The following is a 23,033-nucleotide window of genomic DNA, read 5'->3' on the forward strand; positions in this document are numbered from 1 at the left end:
CGATACCTTTGACCGATATCGATCTCCTACATTGTAGAACGAAGAAAAGAATGACACGCCGCACGGATACGGACGTGAAATGGTCCGGTCGTAAAATTGCAGGGCGTAGGTGTTAACTTTCCGCGATACCAATTCAATCACGAGCACAAAGCACCAACGGATATAAGGTCCGCTGAACGGCGAAAAATCTTAATTACGAATCACAGCCATTTGCTTAGGTTACTAGTCGACACGTTTCGCCCGGCGTCAATTACCATTTTTATTTTCCGTTTTTAAGCCATTTGGTTTTCTTCGCAAAATTCCATGATTATTAAAGTCTAATATCCATGATCAATATCGACTCTGTCGTACTGAAAGTTCAATTTTGTACATTATTAATAGATCTGAAGATATTTATCAAACAACTTATTAGATAATCTAAATTCTTTATTTTACATTAAAATATTGTAATATTAATCATATATGAATCGAAATTAAAAAATAGATTAGTACTCCTACGTTAGAGAGAAAAAATTTGGTATTTGTGACTATATATGGCAAAATAGTTATGGTTAGAAGTTCCATTTTTATAGCTATTACTGCTGCAGTGTTTTAGTACTTAATGAATACTCATGCTTATAATTCTATTAATTACGACAAAACAATACATTATAAATTATAATGATTTCAAAAGAATATAATAAAATACAAAAATACAAAAATAAAATAAATATTTCATATTAAGGCAATTACAATTGTAATTATTTCTTAACATTCGCTTATTGTTTATAATTTTATAATAATAACTGATATAATTTGCATGGTTAAAACAAAATTATAATTGTATAGTTAACACAGAAAATAAAATAAAATATAATCAAATTATGATAATTAAAATTATCGTTTTTTTCTCTCAGCTAAATGTAATTAAAATAATTAAATGCATGTTATATACAATTCTGTTTAGTATATATATAACTATTACATTTTTCTTCGTAAATATATCACATTATAAAAAAAGATATGATATAACGCGTTGTTTTATTTTAACCAAATTATTGAAAAAGGACTCTCTTACTGCCTATAAGAAATAAACAATTCTTATACCATTCCCTTTATCCTTCGATAATGAAGTCACCCTGCCACGAAATTGCCGTTTAGTCAGGCTTGTATCTCGGTAACTCTCAAGGAGAGAATCTATCGCGCGCGGTGGCTGCACACCGCCTGAGGGTTTCCGCTGGCGCCTGATCGGCATTTCTCGGCCTGTCATTACCATACGCACTCATCCGTTGCACGCACGATCTCGCGTGCGTGAGTACGTGCACGCCAATCTCCGCGTGGGAGTACGGGCGACGTCGAAGTGTCTCGTGTGCGATCTCACACAGGAAGCACGAAAGCACGTGCCGGCCGGCCGATCGAGAACTCGATACTCGCGATAACCGTCGTTCTACCGATCCGCTACTATCAGCTCGTTCATTTTAATGCGACCGTTTAGTTCCGCTTTGTACGCGAAACGATGCATGATAGATCACTGTTTAATGACGCGACATCTTCGTAAACTTTATCTTAAAGTTAATAAAAGGCGCGATGCAACGCTCTTATAAAATAAAAGCACAATATAGTAAAAATGTTTTATCGATTTTGTATTACAATCCGCGAATTCTTTTTTAAAATTAAGTATTTGCTCTTTGACATAAAGAAGATAAACTTAGAGTTTTTAATTTTAACCCGAGTTCCAAAGTATTCGGCGATTGATTGCACGTGCTCTTGGGTTTTGGAATAACAAACATCGACAGCACTGCGACTTGTTCCTGGATTAGTCATCAACGGAAGTCGCCGTTCTTAATCGTTATGCGCGACGAGATGCGCGTCAAAGCTTTAGTCGCGGTTAACTACCTTTCGGCCTTGAAAGCGTTAAGATGTTAATATAGTAAGAAATCTATATAAATGTTTCAATTTTTACGATACAATTAAAATAATCGTATATATTCAATTTCTTATAGTCACAGTTTACTTATTTCAAATGATTTTGTAAATTCACTGTCTACTATCGCTATTATAGAAATGTTTGATAATTTTTTTTCATCGACGGTATATCGATGGCAATCAATCTCTGAGACTTGAGGTAAGCTATTGAAAAATAACTATAATGAGAAGGAGAAATATAACACCTTTTCTGCACAAGGTCTCGGTATGACATGTCGACGAGATAATTATTGCAAAAGCCATTTCCACAGGGACGACCGTCCAGTTGCGCGTTGTAACGAGGCTACACGCGTCGTTACGCATGCAATCATCGGGAGTGAAAGATTACGATATACGACACGAAGTCGCCCTTGTGTGCGATTAGATGTGCTACTGCAGATGCGCATCGTTCGATGCCTCTCACAACTCTGTACCTATCACGAAACACGAACGCGCTCGTACATGACGTATATTTCTGAGAATCCACCGAGATGAGGAGAATAACGAAGAAAATTTGCGCAAATTCTTTTTTCCTATCTCGAAGGAATCTCAGTGTTTACGATAGCGAGAGCCAGTGGATTGACGATATGCGTATAAATGCGGACGGGTCACGCAATAATAATAGCGAAATACCTGTACGCTCGTTGATATTTGAAATAGACGCAATTTCACGGAGATTGAGATACCGATTTAGCGATAATTCAACGACGAAACTCTCGAGGAGTGTATCTCGTATGCCTGGCCCCCATTAATATTCCTACGGTAAGGGACACACGAGGTAGTCGCTCTCACGTTCCCGAGTCGTAAAGGCGATTCGACGACGAGTTTTATTGGCTCGTAAATCGGAGGACGATCTCACCGTCGCGTCGCGTCGCGTCGTCGATCCGTTTACGCCCGATCGCGAAAATCACGCATGGAAAACAAATTCCGCGCCGAGTGATCGTCGTCGCAGGTCGGAGACACAAATCGAAAGGCGAGTATCTGTACCAGAGTCGCGTAACCTGCTGCACGCCCGCGATCCGCCACGATAATCTGCTCGGGTCGACGAGCGTAATGCGAAACCATCCCTCTCTTTCTCTTTCTGCTAGCCGCCGAAGACGCGTAAAGGTCAACATCGACGTAAAGGCCTCCATGGACGTTCCACGTCACTGTGCCGTTGCCATTTCTGGCAAATGAATGCTCTCAATTGCAGAGACCGTAAATTGAACGAGATGTATTGGGACTGATACAATAACACAGACGGATAAAATATATTAATGCGACGATAATTATCACTGTTGCGTATAAGTGTTATTGATTTTATCCGTTGTTGAATGTCTAAACTACGCTTCTTCCCTCGTCGACCCTTTTCTAACGATTTCACGTCGAATACCACGCGAATGGCAAACCTATTAACGGTGATTATCTTTTTATATTATTATCTTCCTCGTTCGTTCCTTCGTCTTTTTTTTATATAAAATTTTAATGAGGAAGACTCTTCACTCTAATAAACTCTAACGGAGATTTTAACAGCGTAAAAAGTTCTAGGCATAAGATTGCGTATCGAGGAATTGCCTGTACGGACACTGGCAATTAGTACCATAAGCGCTATGAACACGTTATTATTACTGCAATGTCCTCCTTCTAAAAGCATTTTTAAATGTCGATACCGCTAGAATAAGCATTTTTAAGTAACTGACAAACTATATCGATTTCACAATAGAGAAAGGAATTTTGTTTGCTGTAGAAAAAAAAAATAAATCTTGAAGATTTCATAATTAATAATAATAATATTAAATTTGTTAGTGCAATTCATATTGTGTTAAATTTCTGTGAACAGAGAAAAAAACAACAGCAAATATGTTAACAAACACACAAAGACAAAAATGTAGTTTACCGCTGCGGCAGCGTGAGACTGCTTTGCATCAGTTTATGCACGCGAATAATTCGAGTGTGCCGCAGCAATGGGTATTGTTGCCTCTTTGTGCGCATACCGTTACGGATATTATATGCTGGAATACCGCGTGTGTGCGTGGCGTCGCCCGTGGCGAGTGCTCTGCGATCGACTTGATGAAACGAAAGGAAGCGATTGTTCTAAGAGAGGAGGAGTGAGCGAGCGCGTTTTCATCCCATCCCTGTTCTTTTCACCTCGATCCTTCCCTCTCGCCTCTCGGCCGTTGCGTTCAATGGGCTTAGGATTCGGAACGGCGAGGCGGAGGTTGCCAGCGACCAGTTGCCAGGAGGAAGAGCGAACTTGTAAAATCACTCGGAGGTCACTCGGAGCACGCGAATACTGGCGCGCATACCGCGCGAACGATCTCGATACGCATCACCACCACCCGCTATCGTTTGCCTATGATGCGCCCCTTATCCTCGACTTCTCACCGTCGAGCGGTAAACGTGTGTGCATCTCGCGATCCACTAAACTATGAAGCGTAACGATAATACGTAACACTGTAAAGGTGATACGCTAAAGGAAATGTTACGTTATATGCGCGACGTGTATGCAATCTATATGCAAATGTATGTGCAAGTCAATATGGATATTTTTCGAAAATATAATTAAGTTAGAAAGAAAGAAATTTGTAGATTTGAAAGATTGAAAACAATATTTTGAATTATTATTGAAACACGGGACGAGAGTAACACTTTTCGTTACTTGTGAAAAGATTAGAAGTGTAGAGCTTCCTCGGGTCTAATCGCCGCGTGTACTAAATTTGAGTACATGCGACGCTTCGAAACACGAGGTAATGACTCTCGAGAAAATATAGAGAGGTCGATACGTCGCTGAAAGTGAAAAGGCGATTAGAGGGATAGGAGGCGGAGGGAGGGAGGGCAAGCGGGGAGAGAAAGCGAAGGTACGCAGCGCGCGCGCGAGGAGCATCGGTGGTGGCGATAGCCGCGTTACACTTGAAATTGCTATCTCTCTCTCTCTCTTTCTCTCTCTTTCCCTCTCGACTAACGCGCGTAAAAATCGCATCGCGATCGGCTGCTCTCTCGGCGAGACGAGCGCGCGCGATCGGGCGCGGGCAAGCAACCCAGGCAAATGTCAGGTCGTGACTTTCATGCGGTCTACCACCTGCCATGGGATCGGTAAGTGCGTCGTTATTAATGGCGTCCCGATCCGATCGCATCCGGAATAGGCGTAGGTCTACGACGATGCCTCGATATTGCCTCGCCGCTTCTCTTCTCTCGCTGCGGGCATTCGATCGTTGTTTGCTCGCCGGTACACGCGCCGCGCCGCTCGAATGGATCCCCCGAGTTTATTCAAGAGCGCGTTCCGCGCGGTCCAACGCGGGCTCGGAATGGCGATCGGCGGTGTGCGAGGTCGCCGGATGTCAACCGCCGCCACACGAAAATTGCCGTGCAAAAGGCACGAGAACCATATTTCGCAAAGGGGCATTCAAGTTTAGGTACATTCTATATCGCAGTCGACGCGCGCGATATTTGCCGCTCGTACCGCGCGAGTGCCACTTTTACGGCGCGAGTGCCACTTTTTACGGCGCGTCGCGGTTACGCATATACACACGCTCGCTCGGGAGGATATTGTCCTTCGGTTTAGAGTCGCTTGTTTGCAGTCGTTTTACTCCTCGTCCGCGCGCGTGCGCGCGCGCGTGTTACTCACTCCGCTTTCTAAGAACGATATGTGACGCAAGGTTCGAGAATCAAGGGCTCCGGCCGCACGAGGAGTGCGTCGGCGGCGCGCTACCCAACCGATGTGACACGATTCGGTGTGAAAATACAATTGCCCCGCTTACGTCGATCGTGCCAACTCCCACGCAACGCGGTTTGACCCGCAGTTCGAATTACGCGATCGCATATCGCCGCACGGATTCAACGCGCGAACGATTGTCGATCCTTGCTCCCTGCGCGAAAATATCTCGCTCGTCGGACGCAAACGGAAGAAACGGTGAGAGCGAAATCGTTTATTACATACACTTTGCGTTTGTAAAGTTCAGTACAAGTCACAAGAGCGCTATTATTGCGAGCTCCATCGTGAAGTTCGTGTTTCACGTGCAATCGTATTTTGCCTGTGAGTCGTTCGAATTCACGATGAGGAACAGAGAGCCCTTTAGACCGCAATAAAGGATACACGTCAGGCATACCACGCGAAGCACTTCCGTCTTCATTTCATTTCGAGCCAATGAAGTTCGCTGAAGTGATATGCTCATCCAATCTGACTCGGAAAATTTATCTTACGGACGCATTTAAAACTCGAGAGACTCTTTAACTCGTTCGTCGTATCTCTACCCTGCTCGCCGCGCGAACACACGCCAGCTCGACTCGCTCCGAAAAAGGACTGCCCGTTCTCTCGTAAATCGAGAACATCGCGGAATCTTCGGCCCGAGGCCAAATTCACCGTACGTACGTACCACTCGCACCGAATCGCCTGGATGCGCTCGTGTGATATATCGATGACACGAGCGTGGGTGTACCGGGAAGTCGATCTGCTCGGACGAGGGCGAAGGAGAGAAAGAGAGGGGAACGTGCTTATTAAACAAAAGATTTTCTCACGGTTCGAACGTGAGGAATTGGAGTACGTTGCGTCAGGTTTACATCCTAGACGTGATTGCAACATAATCTGTATTAACTCTTGAAAATAAAGTTCAAACTTTGAAACACACACACAGACCTTGGAATTCATTTTCACTTGCACCGTAATAGAAATCCTACCGTGTGTGTGAGTGTGAGTGTGTGTGTATACGCGTACACATCCACAACTTAAAGTGATATATAATCTATAATACTTATCCAATAACTAATCGTTCACAACATAATTACGTAAGAATGATGAAATGAAATTTTTTGCACACTTAGAAATTATTGATATATAATGAAGGATAATTTGTTAAGATAAATATCTCAGTGAACGGACATAACGTAATATAATGCAAATCCAAAAATACTGCATTTTCATAAGGATTTATGAGGTAAAATTATTTAATTATATAATTAAAATATGAAACAAACCGTTATTATTAACACAAAAAAATATAAAAAATGTTTTTATTATTCCGAAAATAATAAACTTGTAAAACAAACCAAATAAAAATCTTTGTTTTATATTGTTTTATACAACAATACAAAGATATATCTTGAAAATATGTTTCATAAAAAATTTTAAAAACATCAAAATATTAATTCTAACCTTGTGTAATTTTCATTTTTTAACGTTAATTTTAATAATATTAAAATTTAATTTAATATTAATAATAACTTTTCGCATAAGTGTCCAGATATAGAAACATATTTGATCATCGAGATATTTATCTTAATATTAATTTCTTTAAAGACCAAATGCGAGAAAAATAATTTTTAACCGTTTTGTTTGGAAAGTGATGGCGAGTAGCAAAGATGCGTTCGAGATTCTACGGAAATCGTGTGCTCGCACTGCATTCGAGCGTAGGAAAACGGAAACGGCACGGTGCGCATCTCCCTGAAAGAGATGATCTCCCTCTCGTACGCTCAAGCTCGACTCGCGCAGGTACTCCTCTTTTTTTTTCTCCTCCGCAGCGAGCGGTTGCGATTCCGCGATTTCGTTCCCCGCCGTCGCGGATTCCCGGGGACAGGCAGCGCGACGCTTTATCGAGCGCACTGCGGTAACCTTTCCATAACTATCGCGTCTGTTGCCGTAGATCAACGGTAACGCCGTGGCGACCAATTTACCGAGCGACCTCTCGGCCGACCTCTTCTCCACCAGGCCTCCTTTCCGCGAATAATACACGTACCTAGCAAATACATATCCCGTCCGTGACGTATAACCCATGTGCTCTCGGTATATCGCGCGCGTCTATTACCTGGTCCCGGGTCCAGCGAGCAACGATGAAGACGATGACGCGATGATGCAACCGTAAACGATGATGAACCACAACGACGACAACGACAACTCGTCGTGGACTGTGGCGAAGGAGCGCGACCGCCCGTGCGAACGCGCGAATAAATTTGCGATTGCGTCGACCGTCCCGGCAACTATGTCATCTTATTGCCAGCTTAATAAGCCGCGAGTCTGGATGTTTACGACTTGACGTTTTGTACCGGTGCTATATAGCAGTAGCGCTGCAATTTGACGTCTCAGCCCAGTAAATATATCCTGGATTTTGAAAGCGCGGCGCATCTCCCGTACCGGCCGGCTTAGTAATGAACCGCACGTTCTCGTATCTGTTGGAGTCAATCAGAGAATGCCGAGTGAGTAAAACCGTGGAATGCAACGCCGGGTATCCCGCGGTGCGCGCTTACCCGTTGATAATGAGAAGTCGAAGACAAGACGCATTGTGGGCGGACGTCGTCGCGTCGGGCGCGCGGCTGGTTATTGATGCAGACATTTTTACAAGTAGTAGGCCTCGTCAATTCGAATTGTTGCATAAATCAAGCGTGGTGGCACGCGCGCGCATTAGTAGGATAAAAAGTCAATTTCGCGACTTTCGTTCTGCATGGGGCTTTCATAATTTTTCGTTTCACAATTAGCGCCGTTCCAACTACGCTACGTTCGATAAAATCTCCGTCACGATAACAAATATCCGGTCGTCAAGCGTGACGAGAATCCAGATGTAAAAATATTTTGTTACCTATTCTTTTCTTTCCCTAACTGTAATGCATTTTCCAGAGTATCAAAAGACGCGGTGGCCTCTCGCGCCAAGTACATTTTCCATTAAAGTACATCCTTTCATGGTTCAGTTTTACGGCCGTTATATTGCATATCTGCGATTCTGCCCGCCGCATTCCAGTGGCAGGTTTGTCGACGACGCGTCGTCAAGCCAGGAGAAAGGAGTCGGCCTACGTATATGTTAATTGCGTTAAACCGACGAAACCGCGATCAGCATAATGAAACGGACAATCAGCGAACACCGCTCGGGCTCCCGTCACGATTTCACATTATAATATCCCCGGTGCAACCATGCGGCCTGCGGCACACGGTGGCCCGCAGGCCTCATGTCCCCGTGCGGCTAGGCGAGTGCATTAGATCGGGGTACACGTCGTTGCGGCATGTCGCGGTCTTTTTTTGTCCTGCTAGTGAACGAGAAAATCGTTGCTGCACCGAGACCCCGTTCGCGGGACGTATGTACACATCGAGCTTTACGATTGACCTCATACATTAATGTAAACGCTCCGCTTGTGCCGACCAACAGCGCAGACGAGGTAAGAAAGAAAGAGAGAAAGAAAAAAGAGCGGCCGAACACGGGAGAAAGTGGAAGGGGAAATAACGAACTTGCGGAACTGTCTTTCGGAGGAAGATGGGCACAAGACGCTGTGATGGATCGAAGACAGACGGACAAACTAACCGAGATGAAAAAGAGAGGAAGAGGACACTTAAGAAACCTAGAACCGAAATTCGTCGTTGGCGCCTAGCAGCGAGGGAAGATCACGCGTTTCGTCAATTAAATCACGTCGACATATCGATCGATAGGTCGATTATATGCATTTGTTGCACGTTACTATGATCTGGCGTCGGAAGTCCGACGTACCGCGAGGACTTTCCCTTGTGAATCTCGACTGAAAAGAGAGCTTATTGTCTTATGCACGCGAAAGGATGCGAGAGTACATGCGTGAATACGTATGATGCCGGCCTTCTCGCGATTGGCTCATAAATCCGACTCCGCTTCTTCGGGTCAGAGAGGACTTTGTCAACGATTGCAATCTTTTTCGTTTACGAAAGAATAAAGTGCATATGCGCGGAATATTTTTTCTTGTCCTCGTACGCCCTACTCACGGTACCTTTGCGACGCGGAGATTCCCTCGTCGGCAATAGAAAATAATGCTTTCCAATTACTACGGTTTGTGCAAATTAGTATTTTTACGCGCCTACCGGTTGTGTGATAAAGATGCTGTGCTGTCTGAACAACACTCGGACTGCCTATAAAGACATGGCATTCATGAGAAAATGTCGCAATAAAATTCCAGCATTGCAAATGATTTCAATTCAGAATGAGAGATAGTGAACAAAAAGTATTCATTGATTTCCATTCAGACACCATATACCAGAAAGAAGTTTTGTTATAACAAGTCCAAGTCCAGGGGGTAGCTACTAAGTTTTGGTAAAATAATTTTATTTAAATGTTCAACTAATATAATCAAGTATTTAGTAACTTTCTAGTTATTATTACTGTAATTATTAAATATTATTAAATATTTGATCATATTAAAAAAATATATATATATCATTTTTAAAAAATAATTTATTATCCATTTAATGATATAAATTGTTAACAAAACTCAATGTTGTTTTTATTATTTTCTAGTCTCTTCCTATTAATTAAGACGTAAAGGATGTCTAACATTAACTAAATATTTAATTGAAATCATTTCACCAAATCTTGATTATTATTACCAAACTCTTCTTTCAGTGCAAAGATAACTCAGAACTGCAGAAGATAAAGAAAAATATGTGGCAATACACTTTAATATGCGTTTTTAGTTTATAGTCCTGCCCCCGCAAATGATAAACGAGATTGTAAAAAAATAAGATCTTGCATATTCACGCACTTGAGATAGATCTTTGCGACTATTGATCTTCGTTCGCGACACGAATAAAATATAAATGGTATCGTTGGTAATGTTTTTACACGAGCGGCTGTGCACAGTGAGGTTGAGAACCATGATGTCATCTTCTCGCGGTGGAGTCACGGAGAGGTCGCTTTCGAGAGTTAGGCTCTATGATCCTGTGCGCGTAGTACAACCGGTTGTCTCCTCTTTTTTCAGTGCGCGCTCCTCGCTCTGCGTATGCGTGCACCTGTACGCGCGCGTGAGCGTTTATTCACCGATACGCGCGACACACACATACACATGCACACAGGCACATGCATCTGCGGGCAGCTTCAAACTGTCCGCGCGCACAATAGGTAAATACCTGTAATTATATAAATTACGCAGGTTCACAAGTTCTTCCGTTTCTTAATACTGCTATATTAACAATGAGAATCTATTATGTACAAATATATTTCGTTTGCAACCGCACAATTTAATGGCTCGTCGTTGACTATTATTTTACACCTACGGATATGCTTTTCGTAAAGTTGATGATGTATGAGGTAAAACGTTCTGACAAGGCGACAGATACGTACTTTCGTAATTTCCATTTATACGGTAATAAAAGTTTCATCCTGAAAATGTATTTTAAACAATCAGAAAAGTACACGAGACACTGGGAACTTTATGCAGCTTGCATAATGGTACGTAACAAAACGCAAACGCGACAAACTCGAAACGCGCGCGTCACGTTACGTCGACTCCGATTTATCCGCGATATCGCGGAGGCTCGACATTTCTCCGCGTCGCGTCCTCGCGAAAGCGGTCAGCTTCTCGCTCTCATATCCGCGTCGCTGCTTTACTGCCGTGTCCTCTTCGGCGGAGGTCGAATCGCGTTGAATGAGGCTCTTACAACAATTCGCGCGCCTCTGTTCATTTTTATCGACGATTAATTATCATCATCTTTTTCCCGGCATCATCATCGCGCGATCGTTGCCGACGGTCAAGGACACCTGACGCTTCGTCTCATCGGTGCTCACTGGTAGCCTGCAGCAAGAGAAACACAGTCTCTCTGCTGACCCTCGACCTATCTTCGTGTGAGTGTGTGTGTGTGTGTGTGTGTGTGTGCGTATGTGCGTGTCCTTCTTGCTCTATCTTCCCTCTTTGTCGCTCCGCATCTCCACCTTTTCCGTCTCCTTTCTTTACTCTCTTTACTTCTCTTCAGGGGTGTAAGTCGAGAACTGGTAAAGTGACATAGAGTGGGCTCGGTTACGACAGGTCGTAAGACGACGAGCGTGTCTAATAGGTCGCGATAACGCGCCCCGATGATATCCTCCGAGGCATTCGGTGTGGTCCGCGTAAGACGCGCGATTAAATGCCCACGTATCCGCGCGCGATGGTTACATCTATTCCGCTCTGTTGTCCCGCGACCACGCTTGCATATAGCAGCGTCGTGCCGCATAAACGGAGGCGGATTAACATTCGTCGCGGCCGCCGTTTCTGATTTATCGTATCCCTCTCCCCCGCCCCCCTCGCGCCCTTCGTCGTCGGATTTTAACGACAACGATGATTCACTCCGACCGAACTCAAATGTGCACCGCTCGTTAAACTGCTTATTTGTAATAAATCGATTTTGATGAATTTACGGCGAGTTTTATGCCCGTTGAACTGAGATTCGAAATTCAAATCTTTTTATGTCAATGATTTGGTTGACTGGATACATCAGATTACCGAGAGAATTTGATTGAAAAGCACCTCATTTTTTTATTTTTTATCTGCAAATTATTTGCTTGAAAAGCACGCGCGCGCGCACACACACACACAAGTTTTACAAAATTATAATACTTAAATATTCAAATTTGTGTCTTTATCTATCAGAGTGTATTCACAGTAACATATGGACATGAGGAAACAACATACCAATAAAAATTGATCGCTATCCTGCTTGATGCAAATATCGTAGAAAGGAGATGTCTTAGGCAAAATCGATGTATCATCAAATAGCGAGTAAATATTAAAGCGGACGTTTTTAAGCGAAAAAAAAGAGTTGATCGTCATCCTAAATAAAAAATGCGACTTTTGCGAAAGCAAAAGTTCTAATGTATCTGTCAGTTTGATACTAATGTTTATAACTTCATTAATATTTCGGAATTCGTAACAAATTATCGCGCAACATCCTGTTTTTATCTCCCTCATTAATTTGTTCGGCGCAATTGGTTATCTCTATTCGAAATTCGTGTGAACATCGGGTCTAATAAAACGGATCGCGAATGTTAAATACATTACGAAAAGTGATAAGAGTGATGATAATTTAGCGACGGCCGTTGCCATAAAATGTGAAAGACCGCGTGTAAATTATGAAAGCGACTGTCGCCGGTGGGTAGCATTAAAATGCACGATTTAATCGCCGGGCTTGTAGCGATCAATTGCCAAGATTATTTGGAATCGTAACGAGGACGGCCGCGTTCCGCGACCGCGTGCTAAATGTCGTGCGCGAAATCGTCGTCGAAAGTAATCGAGATGTAATTGCGAGTGTCCTTAAATCAGTCGTGAGGATCATTTCTGCGAATTATTTCTGTCGTCCGAAGCCGGGAGAGGATCGATAACTAATTATTCTTCGGTATAACTACTCACGCTTTCACTGACGGCGAGAAAGCTTGATAAAAATAAGGAGCTGTACAGTACGATCGTGCGGGTTCTCATTCCACGAGCCTTTCTTGTATCTGTCGAACCCGGTACAGGTGAAGATTCATTTGCATCATTTATACTTAGAAATTTCGATTTTTAATCATTTAAATTCAAAAGTGTCCCATATTTAATTGCAAATTTCTTTCCAAAAAAATTCAAAAAGACGAGAGAGAAAACACAAAAAGAGAAAACAATTTTTTATATAAGCTTAGAACATTAAATTAATAGGAAAATTATGTTCAGCACATCAAAAGCACCGCTGCAGACCAAAATAAGTAATCTCAAGTTCATCTTCATATTTAAAATAATTTGTCTTACTTAAAAATATAATTATTCTAAAATTGGTTAAAAAAAAAATATATATATATATACGTATATAACACTAGCCGCGTACTGAGATATTGTACATTTATCGGGATGCAGATGGCACAAAATGAATGATCGCAGTGCGTTATCGGGGTATTGAAGTCGTAGACGCGCGATATGCCCCGAGTACGTGGACCCCCTGTAATCGTGGATCCGAATGTACGGCTTTTGAAATCGGATCCGCCAGATATTCCTCGACCCAGGACCCAGGCTACGGGGCCACTAGCGGTGGATGGGGGAGAAGCCCATCGTCTCAGTTACAATTTGTGTTCGCACTTAAAAGAAACATTACCTGGTGGGACCGGGTCGAGGATAGCGCGAACGCCTCGTGTGTGGTCCTATATAACGTCCCGGCCGTATCTCGAATCGTTCGTTACCGATTCGATTGGAGTCGCATTCGGGGCATCTTCCCAGCTGGGAAGAGGGGTTCGCCCTTAAGAAGTGCTGCCACTTAAAAGTAGACCTCTCCCCTCGATTTCGTCGTTGCCGTAAAGAATACCCGTCCGATAGTGACGCGCTCGGTTTTTCGGAGTAGATCGCAGGAAGAAAGGGTCGTTGACTTCAATCGCTCTACATGACGCGCGACGTTTCCGTTAACCCAATAGAAACCACTTTTTACGTTTTTTGACCAAAAAAATTGTACAAAATAAAATTTTAGTAATATTTAATCACCCATAATATTCTCTTATACTATTTATTTTGTAGAGTTTTAATTTTGTAGACACTTTCAATAAAAAGTAAAAGAAATAAAACTTAAAACTTTCATGAAAGAAATTTTTAACTGACTCCGACTACTCATTAGTTGCGTCAGTTATATCCTGTAGTAGCTAAACGTATATAGCTTCTATGACAATTCGTGGGCGAACAAGTATTGCATTATGTGTAGAGAACACTGGGCTGTTGCTCTATTACGTATAACAGAGTGTGTGAAATATGTATTTTAATGAGCACAGTACATAGAAAGTGGTATATAGAAAAGTGAGACTCAGATAAGATTAAAATTACATTGTTCACAATAAGATGTAATTATCTGAAACGTGAGAGAGGATGGACATACATTAAACAAAATTTTTTTGGCATAAATTACACATATTATACGTTTGGAATTAATTCGGATTTGCTTTTACGTCGATATCCATGCTGTTCAGCATCCCAATCTTAACCGCTCCTCTTCCTTTCTCCGAACTTGTCTTGCGACTACCAAAAAAATAGTTATCGCTCCTGGACCGGTGACATACGCGCGCGATCGTTTCCTACGAAATCAACGGAATTCTAAATGAGCGGACCTCTCGAATGTCCGGATAACTAATGGCGTTTCGGAAATCGGGCAGCCTAATTTGAATAGTTTTGTAATTCTCCCGCGGTTGCATCGACAAGCAGCGGCTCTCAACAAATTAAAATTTTTTTTTTAACGAATACGGAAGAATTAATTTTATTCTCGTTTAATTCTTAATACTCGTTTAAAATGTTATTTTAATTTTTAAACTCATGTAATACATATTAAATGTAACATGTATGGATATATGCGTGAGCGTGTTCGATCCATTTTTCAAAACTGACCGTGGGAATCTCTTAATTTGTTAAATGGCAGGCCAACGGTGAATGAATTTCCGAAGAATAAATCTTTAAATTTAGTCAATCCCGAACACACACTTGTGTTGCAATCAATACGATCTTCTCTCTAGCGGAGTCTACGCTTAAAATCCATTGGAGCTGAAAAAGTGCCGTAAACTGTTGACTGTTGCGAACGATTAAAGTTCCAATAACCGGCTGTAATCTGCGATTTACAATCCTCACGATATCGATCAAGATATTTGGCAGAACTAATGTGACTGAACCGTAAATGAGAAATTTGAACGAGAAATATAAATTTTATGAGGAATTCAGCACAATATATTGTGCTCGTTGTAATGGGCATTTTCAAAATCAACCTACTACTTGAAATCAATTTTATATTTAGTTTTTCAAAAAGCTCTTTGATTTTTGTGCACAAATTATTCAATTTTTTTCTATCTCCTCCTCCTCGTACTTTGTTCTACAAAAAAAATTTTCGGCTGTATAAAACAAATGCAAAAAGTAGAAATATCTATCCCCAGTTCACAACAACAATTCTCAAAAGTTTCAAAAATTGTATCTAATTCTTTAAGAATAATTTTTAAGACGTGCTTAAATAAAAATATTTATAAAATAATTTAGGTCGAAAAAATTTCACAAATTTTATAATGTTTCTTTCTCCATTCTTTGCTGTTTTTTTTTCTGGTTTTTTAAAGATAATGTCATACTTTTATTATCATACGTTAATAATTTTAAATTTCTTTCACATTTAATGGCTCACCACTATATACTATCAACAATTACTGAAAACTATAAGTCTTTCATTTGTTGACGGCGTTTCGACGACGGTAATTCGACATTTCAAAACTGCAACATACACTGCAGTTAAAGAAATTGCACTCTATAATCCCTCTCGGTATAATTATAGAAAACAAGCGCACATAATATTTCAAAATCGGTAGCTCGGTAATCATGCTGTTTCGAATTCAACTTCGTGATAGCCCGATTCAACGTCATAAAGAGTCAATCTCAAACGTCATAAAGAGTAGAAAGTTCCAACGTTTTAATAAGCGCCGAAGTAACTTTTCGCGAGACATAGAATACGGCATTCCGTACATCTTCTCATCCATTTACGACGCTCCACGTTCACGTTATAATACGACAATTTTTATGGTACACGTGCGCAGGATGGCGCTCTTTTAAAGTGACACTGTATGGAAAAGCAGAGAAACGAGCAGAGGCCAACAAGCAAACGTCCTCTCTGAACGATTTCGAAATCGAATTATTTATCCCCGCGACGGTGCGATATTGGGACAACCGATCGTAAAATCCGAGGCAAGCCTGATGAATCTTAAAGCTTCTCGGTCCTCCGCTCGGTGGACCGTGGGGCGCGCGGACTCTGTTTCGGATAAGACCTTAAAATTGATGGCGAATAACGGCGCTAAATCCCGTCCGAATCGCGCATAATTGGAGTGGGTTACCGCACTATACGTCAATCGCGTGTATCTGCGCGGTACACGCATACACGCGAACGCGGTTGTACGTACACACGCAGCCTCCGATCGTCCTCCAGCGAGTAACGCAATACGGAGATTAATAGCGAAATTATACCATTAAGTAGTATTCGGCGCACGAGATAAAAACTCGCCCGCTCATTTGAATGCCACATGGAGCTTCTCGACCGGATTACCGATCGGTTTATATACCATAGTTCAGAATTATCAGTGACCATCGACTTTTCTGAGTCAATATTTATTGAGCCGAATGCTGAGCTCGAGTTCCTTCTCGCAATCCACAAAAATGTAAACAGTACAATTAATTTTCTTCCTTATTAAATTGTTGAAAATAAATTAATGAATTGAATTGACCTACTCCACAAAATACTTAATATAAAATCATTTATTCTGGAATTGAATGATCCTGATACTAATCTTCGTGAATCTCTATAATAAAAAGAACTCGATTACTGATGTGCGTTTCACGAGAAATAAAAGAATCAGATTAATTTATCTCATAGCTATCACCGCTGGTTTCTGCCGTCTACATTCGACAATTCGCCACGTGAGGTACGAACTCGGGATGGACCACCAGAGGCTCATCCAGAAGATCATCATCGTCGCACGTACGTATGTCGGCACGCATCGACTCGCTAAACGTGCGTCCAATTACCGACGAGACCGCCGTGTAATACGAGCTTTAATGTCCACAGGCGGCGGCTTATTAGCCACGTGAGCGAGGAGAAGCAGCGACGAGAGAGAGAGAGAGAGAGAGAGAGAGCTTCCATGCTTGCGGAGGCGACGCGGCGGACAGACGAAGAAGACGATGACAAGACGAACGAAAAGGGACAATAAAGTGCGGAAGAGGCGATATCCCGAGGGAGGTAAGATCGGTCTCGGCCAAAGGGCGGAAGGAAAAAAAGCAAGCAGGTATCCATGTGGCGAAGGTCAGCTACACCACCATCGACAGATCTATGGAGCCGCTACCAGTTTTTCTCGTCGTGACGGTCTCGATCTGACGCGATCTCGCTCGAGCCTGGTCTCCCGTCTTCGACTTCCGCTCGCGAATGACTTCCCGGGAGCGAGAAACGCCCGCGATCTGTACCGCTGATCTCTCGGCGAAGTTTTTAACTCGCGCGGCTTTCCGAGTGCGAGTCGAGTGCCGCGCTCGTTTATCGCGTAATAAATTACGCGCGCGTGAAGCGGCGACCACGTGCGCTCGCGCGATGCATGCGCGCTTCTCGCGCCGAAGTGCGCGCGATCACAACCGCGTCACATTCCACGAGCGAAATAATCGATCACAACGATGATCGCTGGGATTACTGCTATAGAGATCGCCGCGTATTCGCGCGAGGATTCGCGGCGAGATTTTTTTTTTTATTAAATTTCCAAGCGAGTCGCACTTCCGCCTCGGAAGTAATTGGTTCGGTATGTTCGATCGATGTCCATTGCACGTTAAAGTCGTCGGAATTGACTAACCATACTGCAGATATATCACCGATCATCAATCTTAAAATAACTTTCGAAATGTTCAATGTGTATAAATTTTTCGCGTGTGTTCAGACGCTATTTTTCAACAAACTAATTAATATTTTCACACGTGCGCAACTTTTTACCAGAAATCATAAAAAAATTCTCTTGATAATATTAAATTATTTTGTAGTAGACCTTGAATGAAGAGAACGTTTATTAAAGATCATCTGAAATCTTGCAAATCACACCTGTTTACGCATACATGGAGAAAATTTTATATCATTTTATTAAAATTACTATGTAGCTAACGGACCATGAGAAAAAATTTCGGAGAATTATACTATAAGTACTGTAAATGCTATGATAATTTGATAAAAAACAAAATCTTTATAACTCCTTCTTTGGTCTGCAAAGAACTGGAATTTCTAAGCCATTTGATTAATTTTAGCAAATTACAAAGCGGCTTGTATTCCGCACATGTAAAGTTTGCTTTTTTAATATATTGTAAAACTTTACATAACGTATTAATTTCTAAAAATAAATTATCCTAAATTATTCGTTTTTGTTCAAATTTTTGTTGAAATTGTCGGCGAGACGAGTAACTCGTATTTTCCTTTAAAAGTGCCGTTACGTTCGTTGAATATACTCCAAGAATATATTTAATTCAAATAGATTCTGCATACACACACGTATACGTATTACTATTATATTGCGACAAATAGAAATTGTAACTGTGAACTACGCGAATCGCTTTGTGCCCTGCATGTTTATGCGACACAGGTGCGTAATGTGGTCTCATCAGTGTAACATATGTCAAATCGCTTCTTCTAGCTGGCCGATTTATCGATCTACTTATCGCGTTCGCCGCCGTTGTCCGCCGGTAAGCAACCGGTGCGCACAACGATACGCCATCACGATACGGTATTTACGGTCGGCGATCGGCTTTGTATACCTGGCGTGGTTGATTTTCATCGTGCTAATCGCGCACGACGAAATAACCCAGCGAATTGCTGAATATTTAACGCTCCACAAATCACGCGACGTATTGCCATTTGCATACGTCCCGATAAGCTCCCGGTGCCTGTGATATACTACCCGCGTTAAAACATCATGTGTTACCGACCTGTTATCCTGAGAATTAGTAACCTGCCGACTAGTCGGCCTGCGCGCGTACTCATAAATCGCGCGCTTAATTAATTGAGCGGACACACCGCGCGCGCGAATGTGAATGGAATCGCGCCTCTCATTCGCAAAGGGTTTTCCGCATCCCGCGAAAACAATTCGCGTGCTGCTGGATCGAGCCGACTCGCGGGGACTTCCGTATGTTTCTCTCGGTTTTCCTCTCTTACATTAGCCGCGCATTATCCCCTGTCCGCCCCGTTACGAACGCGAGTAGGCGAGAACGCGGACCTACTGCGCGCGGCCGCGATTTGCATCTGGCGCTTGTTAGCCGCTCGAGAGCGATTTTCTCAGCAGCCATGAAAAATCGATCTAATCTCCACTGGGTGCCTTCTCGGATCGCCATCTGCCAGGTAAGTTACGACACTCTGCGAGGACGTGGACGTTTCGCTCGTGTACGTGGCCAACCAAGACCACCGTGCCGCGCTACTCGCCACGCGGAGACACGGATTCTCATTGCTGTTATTCATCAGTAAACATAACTTTAGGTGGGGATATTGTGGAAATTGACTTTTAGGACGTTCCTCTCGACATCTAATTACTGTTTGGATATACACACGTACAGGCTCTTAATATCGTTGATCAGCGAGAGAAGATCCGGCTGAAGAAAAATGCGTTGACTCACCAATCGCCGGAAGAGTCTCTTCATTTCTTTTCACTTGCTTTCTCTCAACTTTATAGTCAATTAATCAACGGAAAGGGAAGGGAGGCAGCTCCGCTCCCGGACGGAAACACTCAAACACGCGAGGCGTTGGCGTTCCGTTTGCGACTAACGTGCGAAATTTTACGACCTATCATCGGCGCACAGTTTATTAGGAATCCCCAAGCAGAAGCATCTTGCGGAGAGCGAGCTCGTTCGGGCGCGCGCATTACTATTGCAACGGAGATGAATCGTATTCCCACAAGACACGTAGAGGGATTATATAACCTTTGATCTTCCTTACAACGGTTCATCCATTGTAGAGAGGCTCTTTCTCCGAACCGCGAGCGCAGAATCTAAATTATTGCTTAGAACTTTCTTAAAGAGCGTAGATTATTATTTATCATCGTGTGCGTGCGTGTGAGAGAGAGATTTACGCAAATGATCGAACATTTTGAGCCACCAGATGTTTGCGTTTAATAGTTACGTGCGGCATTTTATGCGCGCGGCCGCGCATCATCTCGTAAGTAACGTTATTGGATAGATCGATATCATATCTCGCATCGTTTCCCATTACAGACTATTTAATCCAACAAATGGATAAGACTTTTTTGTAAAAGCACGTACTATTGCACAATATAAATCTTAAGTATTGCCAAAGTTGTAATTTGTTCTTGCATGATCTCTGATAATATTCTATGTTACTATTTAAGTCAGATTATTAGTTGTGCTATTTTATTTGCAAATGGATTGGTGACAACTTCCGACGGTTGGATATATTACTATTGTACGTTTACATCTTGGCAATATTAATTTTTCTAGTCTATAACAAGTCGTAAGCTTTTTTCTCGGCAGCAATAAATTAATACATAAAGACGAGATAACAATAAAAAAAATTTTATCAATGAAATAAGACGTCTGTTTTATAGCATACTCAAGGAAAAGAGCCGAGGGAAACTATTGCAGATATTGGTATATAATCGTCATATCAAGCGTATATCTTCTGGTTATCACACGATACGATCGAGGATTGCGATATACCTATACCGGAACGATTTGATCCTCGTGCAGATACGTGGCATAGGGATAGAGCGACGCAGGTCGCTCGTGTGTGTACAGCGATTGGTGATGACCTAGCCACGATCGGGCCATCACGTCCATGGCGTGCTCTGGCCATCCGTCGACTCGCTCCATATAATTTGGGGCGCTCACGTGACCCTGAAACGACCGGGGGGTCAACGCCACATTTGTAATCTTCGGGATGCCGACGCGATCTGTTCGCACGTTGTTCTTACGCCTATTACCTGCGCGGCGGGTATACGACGAGAACGACCCGATAGCGGCGATAGCGACACGACCACGTCAACCGGGATCGACGAATCGTCGACACTTTGCCTGGGTTGATGTATGCCCGAGAGGCGAAACTGCAATTCGTGCAGCGAACAAAAATGATAATTTTTTCCATGTATATCTTCTGCTAGAACTTTAAACAATAATTTAACTTTAGGGTCTTACTTATATTTTTCAGATGTTAACAATTTAATGTACTCAAAGTGAAAATTTGTTTGCATAATTAAGACTCTTTTTTAAATTTTTACAAATTTTTCTTGGATTTTTCCATTTTATAGATGTTACAATAACTAAATTAATATTATTTTAATATAAAAAACTGTTACTAAATATTATTTTATACTATCAAAATTTTAATTGCAAAACTTCAATTAATACATATAACTAATAGTTATAATTAACACAACGTTAATTAGTGTATTAATTAATGTGCAAAACATTTTGATTTGTAGAGAGGATGATATAGTGTAAAATTTGGCGGGACTAATCTTATTTTTCACTTCAATTGTATACACACACGCTCACGCACACACAGATACTTTTTTCTCTAATTAAAATACTTAAATTGCAGAACTTGTAATTATAAAACCGCTTCTCTTTTCCTACGTAATGTTATGTCTTATGCGCGCATTGAAGTTACCGATGCGCGCATTGAAGTCACCGATGCGCGCATTGAAATCACCGACGGGCGCGTTGAAATCACCGGTACACGCACACGATCCACGTTGCGCATACGATCACGCAGAGAGGTCCTCGAGGTGCTCGAGTCGCGCCAGCCAGGAATCCTCGATCTTTGTAAGAAATAAGGAACGAATCACTGGTAAGGGCAACAAAAGCGCGAGGACAGAACCGTACGGTCACCCGAGAATTCCTCGGAGAGACGGCACACCGCTCTATATATATTTCAACTAGACGGGGACATATTTCGAAAAGGCGTCCTATTTATTTATTTTATCCGCTCGTGAGAGAGCCACGGGGCAACACCGAAGTGGAGATTAAATTCTCCCTACATACTGCGACCGCGCGGGAGGGTTAAGTTATGCATCTCGGTCGGTCTCCCCTCCCCGTTCCGGCCCCAAGGGGGGAACTTATCTTCGGGGCATCTCCCTCTGCTCGTACACTTACGTACCCGCAGCGCGGCCCGAGAACCGCTGTTCATGGCGGGAATGCCTTGCGGTCGCCTCGTTCGCATCCGTAAATCACGGATTAAATAAAATAGCCTACCCGCGAGAGTCAAATGAGATGTCAGCGCTGGGCCCACCGCCCTCGCCGAGACCCGGACCAAATTGCTCTCTCGCTGGCTCCACCGTTTCTCTCTTCGGCGCTTTCCTTGCACCGGTATGCGGTGACGACGACAGACGCATCCGGAGAGTCGCGCCAGGAACTCGCTGATCCGACTTAACGAGGCATGGCCTACCATTTTTTCGAGATGAAGCTGGTCGGTCCATCCTCGGTTTAAAATCGTAAATATAGTTCAAGGCGGACTATTTGTTAAGCTGATGGACCTATTGCCTACTCTAAAATTTGCTACCGTCTCCTATGTTTTATACAAAAAATTCTTAACTTTTTCAGCCATCTAAATTAGATCTTTTTCTTTTACCAAAGAAGTAATTTAATAAAATATTAAACATGAAAAATATAATTTTAACAAAAAGTTTTCAAGTATTCTGGTATCGTAAATAGTAAATTACTTAAAAATAGAGCTAATAATTAATTATATGTATACACACAGCGTTGTTTGTTGAGAACGATCGCACGTAATTCATCACAGGTCACGGAATTACAAGCTCTTGACGCGGGTAAAGACGCAGCTCGTCGGCGTCTATCGCGGGAAATAGTTCTCATCAAAATTACACCATTATCAGGCCCCCGTCAGCAACACGCGGCCGATCGCGACGTAC

General features: G+C 42.5%; 1 protein-coding gene and 1 long non-coding RNA gene across 4 annotated transcripts in view; one reads left to right on the forward strand and one right to left on the reverse strand.

Annotated features, from left to right (window-relative positions):
- The window catches only part of LOC105840444, a 105,626-nt gene extending 86,450 nt beyond the window's left edge, over positions 1-19,176 (forward strand). The window contains exon 3 of the long non-coding RNA XR_004962410.1: positions 17,012-19,176. This is a non-coding gene — a long non-coding RNA (uncharacterized LOC105840444). The remainder of the gene's footprint in view (positions 1-17,011) is intronic.
- The window catches only part of LOC105840452 (knirps-related protein), a 180,530-nt gene that overhangs the window by 103,828 nt on the left and 53,669 nt on the right, over positions 1-23,033 (reverse strand). The window lies entirely within an intron of this gene.

The sequence above is a fragment of the Monomorium pharaonis genome, chromosome 3, assembly GCF_013373865.1.
Source record: "Monomorium pharaonis isolate MP-MQ-018 chromosome 3, ASM1337386v2, whole genome shotgun sequence".
NCBI classification, from domain to species: domain Eukaryota; kingdom Metazoa; phylum Arthropoda; class Insecta; order Hymenoptera; family Formicidae; genus Monomorium; species Monomorium pharaonis.